General features: G+C 48.7%; 1 long non-coding RNA gene across 1 annotated transcript in view; it reads left to right on the top strand.

Moving 5' to 3' along the window:
• Positions 1-5,700, top strand: part of LOC116217098 — a 46,478-nt gene extending 40,778 nt beyond the window's left edge. The window contains exon 4 of the long non-coding RNA XR_004161066.1: positions 3,452-5,700. This is a non-coding gene — a long non-coding RNA (uncharacterized LOC116217098). The remainder of the gene's footprint in view (positions 1-3,451) is intronic.
• The last annotated feature ends 1,619 nt before the right edge of the window (positions 5,701-7,319 follow it).

Raw genomic sequence — 7,319 nt, 5'->3', positions numbered from 1 at the left:
AAAGTACTGTCTGGAACTACTGTCACTGTGGCAGGGTAGGAAATCAGTTTCAGCAGAAATGGCCTGGATGAGGTTAGAGTCACGCTCTGCTGGGGTCAGAAATGATAGTGGCTGCTCCCCAACCCTTTCTCGTGTGCAGAAGGGTGGGACACCGTGGGCTTCAGTTGGGATTTACAGGAGATACCCCACATGCATTACAATGAGCTTTGCTGTAAAATTCACTGCACAGAGGTTAATCTAGATGTCAACATTGCCTGACAGCAGTGAAATTACTCCGGGGCAGTGCTCCTTCTGAAGTCTTAATATAACAGTCAATTCCATCCTGCCTGCAGGAAATGAAAGTTTTCTGCTTTGTGTGCGGAATCATTCGGCGCCAATTTTCTCACTGTTTGAAGTCCAGACTGTTTGTGGTCTCGGGATTCACCTCACATTAAGACTTGCGCTTCATTTAAAAACTGCTAGTCAAGTCCTGAGAACTGCAAGGACAGGAGCTGCACAGGGAGAAAGAAGAGAGGGCAGGGGAGAAGTCTTATCTTGCCTACCACTTCAAAATCAAACAGCTTCACCAGCCCTCTGTACTCAGAAGCGAGCGAATGCAGCAACTCAGCTATCTAAATATCAAGCAACATAGATTGTTGAGGTTGGAAACCAGCCGAGAGAGAGAAAGCATGGGAAAAAAAAGAAAAAAAAACAAACATATCTGAACCTCCAAGAGCTACGATTTTCTTTACAGGTATTTCAGTCCTTCCCTGCTGGGACCTTGTCCTAAGAAACCAGTAGTTCTGCAGTTAAACACCCCAACTGAACAACTGCTCAGGTTTTTAGCTGTAGGATCAGTCACTTGTGCTGGGCAGGAGATCAGTTCCCACAGAGGATTCCTGATGATGTGAAGAAATTTAGAGTCGTTGTGCCTCCTTTCTCCTTGGAGATATGTTAATATTGTGGGGTTAGCAGAAGAAAGAGGAGATGCTGCTCGTTCCTTCCATGTAAAAAGACCTCTCAGATTAGGTTTGTGAGAAATTAAAGACATTGAGATGAAAGCAACTTATCAGCTCAGTTACTTCAGCCCCTGAAAAAGGGGAAGGAAGAAAAAAAAAAAAAAGCAGTAAGATTGTTTTCTTTTCTTCCTCTTTGGTCTCTTATCCCTTTTCTTGGTTCAGTTTTTCAAAGTTGCAAGCAATGGGATTCCTATCACTTCTCTCAGGGAGCTGTTTCATTGCTCAGTCGTGTACTGGGAGGAAATAAGAAATACACAGAAGAGACTGAATGCTCCTGCTTTCCTCTTGGAACAGGAACTGACAGCCTGTGTCACTCGTGACACTGCCAGTCTGAATGAGTGTTTGAAGACTCCTACGTTCACCAGGCTTGAGATTCCCACGTGCAGTGAGAATGGCAAAGGAAATAAAGGAGACATTCCCATTTTTGGGGACTTCACAGCTGCTTACAGAAGCCTTAAATGTGTACTGATGCAAGAGCCTAGGAGGGGCACCTTAAAGTTCATCAAGTTTGACCATTCCTGGAAAGCAGAGTCTGCAGTTCTCTATTTTTTTGGTACTCGTTTGGACACTAGCTGCGTTCTATGCTACAGTTCCAAGGCCATATTCTTTTGCACCAGAAAGCCACTGCATTTGAGTGGAGAACAACCTTATCTGGGATTTGCTGAAGTATGTTTGTGCCTGACTGTTGTAGAGGAGCCCTGTTGGTGTACTTAGCTTCTGGCTAGCCACTGTAACATGCATCACAGCCAGCAGCCCATTTATGCTTCTTATTTATACTCAGCATTGCTTTACAACAAGAAAACACACCTACAGCTGTTACAGAAGCATACAGTGTGAGCTATGGCTTTACTAGCTTAGCTGATTCCTGGCTAGGTCATAGAATACCATTGGGAAGAGACCCATGAAGGCCATCTGGTTCAGCTCCCCCTGCACTGAACAGGGACACCTACAGCTGATCAGATGCTCAGAGCCCCATTCAGCCTGACCTGCAGCGTCTCTGGGGATGGGGCACCCACCACCTCTCTGGGCAACCTGCACCAGTGCCTCACCATCTTAATTGAAAAAGAAACAAACAGAACAAACAAAAAAAAAACAACAACACAAAAAAACAAAACAACCATTTTCCTTATAGCCAACCGAAATCTCTTCTATTTTAGTTTGAAGCAGTTTCTCCTTGTCTTATCAATGGATAGGCATAATTCACCAAATACTTAGCTATTTGCTTTACCTTTTGTAAGGCAAAGCTATAACATAACGGAAAATACAGCATTAATAGCAAGATAGCACAATTTTAGGCTGCAGCAAATGAGAACAAGCCCAAATGTAGCAGCTGTAGAGACCAAAAAAAAAAACAAACAAAACAAAACCAAAAAAGCAACAACAACAACAACAACAAAAAAAACAACACCAAACTGCTTACCTTTGGAAGACTTTGAGTGAGCAGGGATCCCCAGTGAGATACCCCTACCTCCACTGCCAACCCTTAAATGAGGTTGGGGAAGGGGTGGATCCTGGCTCCACCCCTTCTGGTCACTCAGCTGCATTGCATTGCATTGCATTGCATTGCATTGCATTGCATGCATCTGAGCTCTCCTGGGTTGGCCCTGCCTTCCCACCAGGTGTTCAATTCAATCACTGCTTCAGGCCATTACTCAGCATTTCTGCTACACCTTTGCATCACCATCTTGAAGCCACAGTGGGGCAAAGGATGTGGACATTCTATGGGGGAAAAATGGAACCTAATTCAGTAAAACTTTTTAAGATCATACTGCTAAACAGATCACTGTCTCCATGCAGATTTGCACATGAATGCCTGATGATCACGTGTTCAGAACTACTTATGGCTTTGTAGGCTTGCAGTGACCCAGGTCTGCGTTCTTTGAACCATAGATGGAATTCAGGGAACCTCACTCACTTGATTTCTAGGAAGAGCCTTTCACATGAAAGAAACCAGCTCATGTAGTACCATGTTCCTGTCTATGGCCTCAAAAAATAACTTTTTAATGCTGTTTTACAGTTGTATTTAGGTATTGGAAAAAGAAAATAATCACAAACAAGCGTAAAGCTTGGCTGTTTTGTTTTCTGCCTGGGTAAATGGTCCCTTGCTTTTATTGGTTTCTGTCTCCTTCTTTAACCAGCGCTGCCCTGTGTTACAGCTAGCTTTTCCTGGTGCTCTAGCACGTTGCTGTTTTCCTTTGCTTTTCTCTGCTTGTAACCACTGTGCTACTTAAAATTCTATGCCACACTCCCAAAACCAGTCTCAATTTCCCAGCCCAAGATACTCGCCTTCGACAACCAGCCCTTCCCTTCCCTTGGCTTTTTTATTTCCCCACATATTTTCTCACCTTGTTCCACCCACTCCTGGGGACAAGCAGACAGCTCAAAGCTAATGATGTCTCTCAACAAGCAGCCTCTCTAAAGGCATTCCACATATTTTGTGTTTGTCTGTGCAGCACATGTTCCCAGAATCACCCGTCTGCAATTCAGCACCCCGTGGATACGGGCGCAGGCCTGAGATGAGGCAGTGCAGGCTCTTATCTGACCCCATAATGTATGCATCAGGGGACATTTAGAGGACCAAACGGTAAGTTTTGAGGGAGACAGGATGGGCTTCTAGTCTGGCAGATCGTTGCATGTCTTCTCTTAGCTATGCTTTAGCTTTTGTCTCTCAACCTGACAGATTATGGTGGAAGGAAAACTGTTTGGAAGAAACGAGACAAGTCACAGTTGAGCCCCTACGGCTGGAGACACATTCACTGCCCACTGTTTGCAGCCCTGGCATGAGATTACCATCTGTACCATATAGCACCATAACCACCAAGAAGGCATTGTGTCACTGACACCCGTAGATGACAGAGTTGGTGCTTGAAAGCAGGATGCTGCTGGGATGGGGATGGGGAAGACCCCTTCTCAGCAGTGCCCAAACCAACACTGTTCCCATCTCCTTTTCAACAACCCCCTCTAGAAAGTTGCTGGCAATAAGGTCTGGTTTGCCCTGGTGAGACCTGTAGGTGTTACCAGGCAGCAGGGATAGCTCTCCCCTCATGGCAGACAGGGTTGTAGGAAGTATCTCTTGAAAATGGAGACTGTAAACTCATTTCTCTTTGCCTCCACATACTTCCCACACTGAGATTTGCGGCATTCTGTGATGGTTTCCCTCCAAACCTGCTCTTCTTCCTCCCTCTGCTTGCAGTGGAGCAGTGGCAGAGCCCCCACAGGAGCCCCCTCTTCCTGCAGGAAAGGTACTGTCATCCATGCTGATGGGCAGCTCCGCTTTTGCTCCAGGGAAGGTCCTTCTTGAAATGAGGTCTCAGGGTTCACCAGGAACTCAGCACGGATGCTTTCCCTCTTCCCATCCAAAATTGTCAGACCAAAAAGGGATGCAGCAATTTCAGTCATTCTCCAAAACAAAAATGAGCCTTCCCTCCCTCCCCACCAATAAACCTCCATCCTGCAGCACCAGCCCACTGGGCGTAAAGCAGCAGCTGCTGGGAGCCAGCACTGCAGCATATCTTGTTCTACTCTTCTGAGCAATTGTTCCCCATTCGCTTTGACAAAAGGACCTTTTGTCAAAGCAGTCATTGCACTTGGTGGGGCTAACGGTAAAGCAGTCAGACAGCCTGAACCTTGGTCTCAGCCACTTCACATCTTCTGGTGGCCCATCTCCTTGCCTCTCATTGACCATTTATTCCTAACCACGTTGCACCAAGTCCAGGTGTGATGCTCGGCTCCTGAGCTCACCTCGCTGTCAGGACAGTACAAAGAGCTGGCAAAGGGACGTGTAGTGGTGTTGAGGAGGACACAAGGAGGAAAGGAGGAGGGAAAGGAGAATATAGCTGTTGTGCAGAATAGTTATAAGGGAATAAGCATTGACCATGGAAACACAGTGACTGTAGGTAATCTGCCTGTGTAAAGGCCAGCGAAATTGGCTGAAAGAGAAATGAGAGCATAAGAGCAATAGAGGAGGGTGGACAAAACGGTGGCTTTGCACAATCTGGCACTGTGCCTGAGAGCCACAAGAGCAAGAGACCATTTGGGGTATGGGGCAGGCAGCCCCAGAGAAGAGTTTTCTTTTGGAGGCACTGGGCTAGTACCACCATCACGTATTCTCCCTGGATACAGTCTCCAGTCCTTTTAGCCAAAGCAGCCTACACACAAAAAGAGCCATTTCAGGCCTAGCAACTTTTCGACTAATCTTTCTCACTTCAAAGATGAACCTAAGTTGTAGATGAGGAAAACTAGATATCCTCTCCCAACAGAGCGAGTAGCTGCTACGGAGGGGTGGCATGGCACCTTGTTTGTGTGTGTGGACTGCCGTTTCACAGCCTGACCCTGACCATACCACCTTTGGTGCCCATGCTGGGAGCTGCTGGTGTCTGTCCAGTGGCAGTCTGTCCAGCCTCCGGTGCATGAGACTGGCTCTCCGTGATTTAACAGAAAGGGGAAGGTTGCACGTTTTTACTGCCACCCATCCTCTCTCACTCTGATCGTGATGTGCTCTTTGCACAAGCACAGTCTAAACCCACAGCCACCACACACCTTGTAGCAGTGTCCCCTGCCCCACTTGAAACCTTAAGCCAGGTCATGCCAGAGCCAGGGGTGGGAGGTAGAGATTGGCAAGAGACAGAGAGGTTGAGGAGGGGATGCAAAATCTTCCCTTTCAGTAGCCAGCTGTAATAAGGTCTCAGACTCATGCATCTCCTCTTGCATCCTGGCCCTGAACACTGCTCTGGCCGTGGGGAAGGAGTCAAGATCTCATCTCCATCGCTTCTTCCCCTGTCTGCATTCCCTTTCAGATGAGAACCACATCCGAGCAGGTTATTTTTGTGCTGGCAATTGTCGCCTTCTCAATTGCCTTGACGGTGCCTGTGGCGCCTGCTCACTGCCTCCTGAGAGCATCTGCCAGGCTGAGGTTCCCCCTCACCCTCCACTATCTGGAGGAAAAAAACAACCCAAGGAAGGTTTTGTTTTCTCAGTCCGGTCTGGATGGGCAGGATTCATTTCTGACTCAGTCTTTCCCCAGGTCAGGATAATATCCTGCATGAGGAAGATGGGTTTTAGGGAGGATGCTTCAGCCTCTCCATGGCTGTCCCCAGCACCCCCTGTCGCTGCCTGTCAGCCCTTTATCCTCATTGAGATGCAAGGCTGGCTGTTGCAGCCATCCGCTGAGCTGTCTGCTCCTGGAGGCACCTTCCCCTCATTCCCCTCCTCCTCCCGGGGCTGCCTGTGGAGCTATTCTTCAGCCTCTGCATTTCACAACAGCTCAAAGGCAGATGCATCAATCCTTTCAGGGGATGGGGACGTGAGGAGAATTGTAAGGGGTCTGCAGGCAGGTGTTGGGAGGTTCCCAGCCATCTCGCTAGCCTTGTCCCCTTCCCTGGCCTCACGCTGGCTTGTGCCTAAGGCTTGGACTGAGGCATGGGGCAGGGATGGGGAAGGGATGAGGATGAGGAGGGAGGGCACTGGGATATGCTGACCCCAAAGGCGTGCCCAGCTGTGATGCGGGCACACTTCCAGCTACATGCTGCAGGGAACAAACAGGGAACAGGGGACGCAACCCTGTCTGCTGAGGGTTTGCACTGATTTGGCTGTGGCTTGGTAACAATCCCATGGCCCCAACAAAAATGAAGGGCGGGGAGAAAAGGCAGGGATGGGGGATGGAGGGGATCCTCCCAACTTCACCATCTCCACTGGGCACTGAGACGACCGGCACTCCTGTCTTGCATGCCACAATGGGTTGGGATGAATCAGGAATGGGTCTCCAGGACCCCCCTCAGCGGGGGGGGGGTGCAGTTCCACTGTTGAGGGGGGAGGGAGGGCTGGGCCCATCCGATGCGCTGGCTGCGGGTGGGCAGCTGGTTCCCGGTGTGTTATACCCGTAGGTGCCACAATCCTTTGACTGTGTGTTTGAAAGCCTTGAGTCTATACAGTTAAGAATCAGCAAATTAGAAAAATTGTCCTGAAATGTCGAAGGGAAGAAAAAGGCAGAGAGGGACAGGGAAGGATGGAGAGGGAAGAAAAGTTTGGTAAAAGAGAATTTGTTCAGGGGCACTGCCCTGTCTTTGTGCCCATCACCTGTGGGCTGGGAAGAAGGAAGGGAGGCAAGGACAAGAAGGGAGGACTGATTTCACACATTCAGTGCATATCATACAACCGGGGCAGGGCTTTCCTCCCAGAGCACCTACTCAGGCTAACATTGCTGCCATAGCCAGACTCGAGCCCTGCCCAGCAGCCCGAGCCACGCTCACAGCAGGATGACAACTCACTGCTTCACTGCTCGGGGGAAAGATACCTTCTCCTTTCTTTCTTTCCTTTTTTTTT

The sequence above is a fragment of the Meleagris gallopavo genome, chromosome 12, assembly GCF_000146605.3.
Source record: "Meleagris gallopavo isolate NT-WF06-2002-E0010 breed Aviagen turkey brand Nicholas breeding stock chromosome 12, Turkey_5.1, whole genome shotgun sequence".
In the NCBI taxonomy this organism is placed as follows: Eukaryota; Metazoa; Chordata; class Aves; order Galliformes; family Phasianidae; genus Meleagris; species Meleagris gallopavo.
The sequence above is the reverse complement of the archived record's forward strand: the minus strand, read 5'-3'. Positions and strand labels throughout refer to the sequence as shown.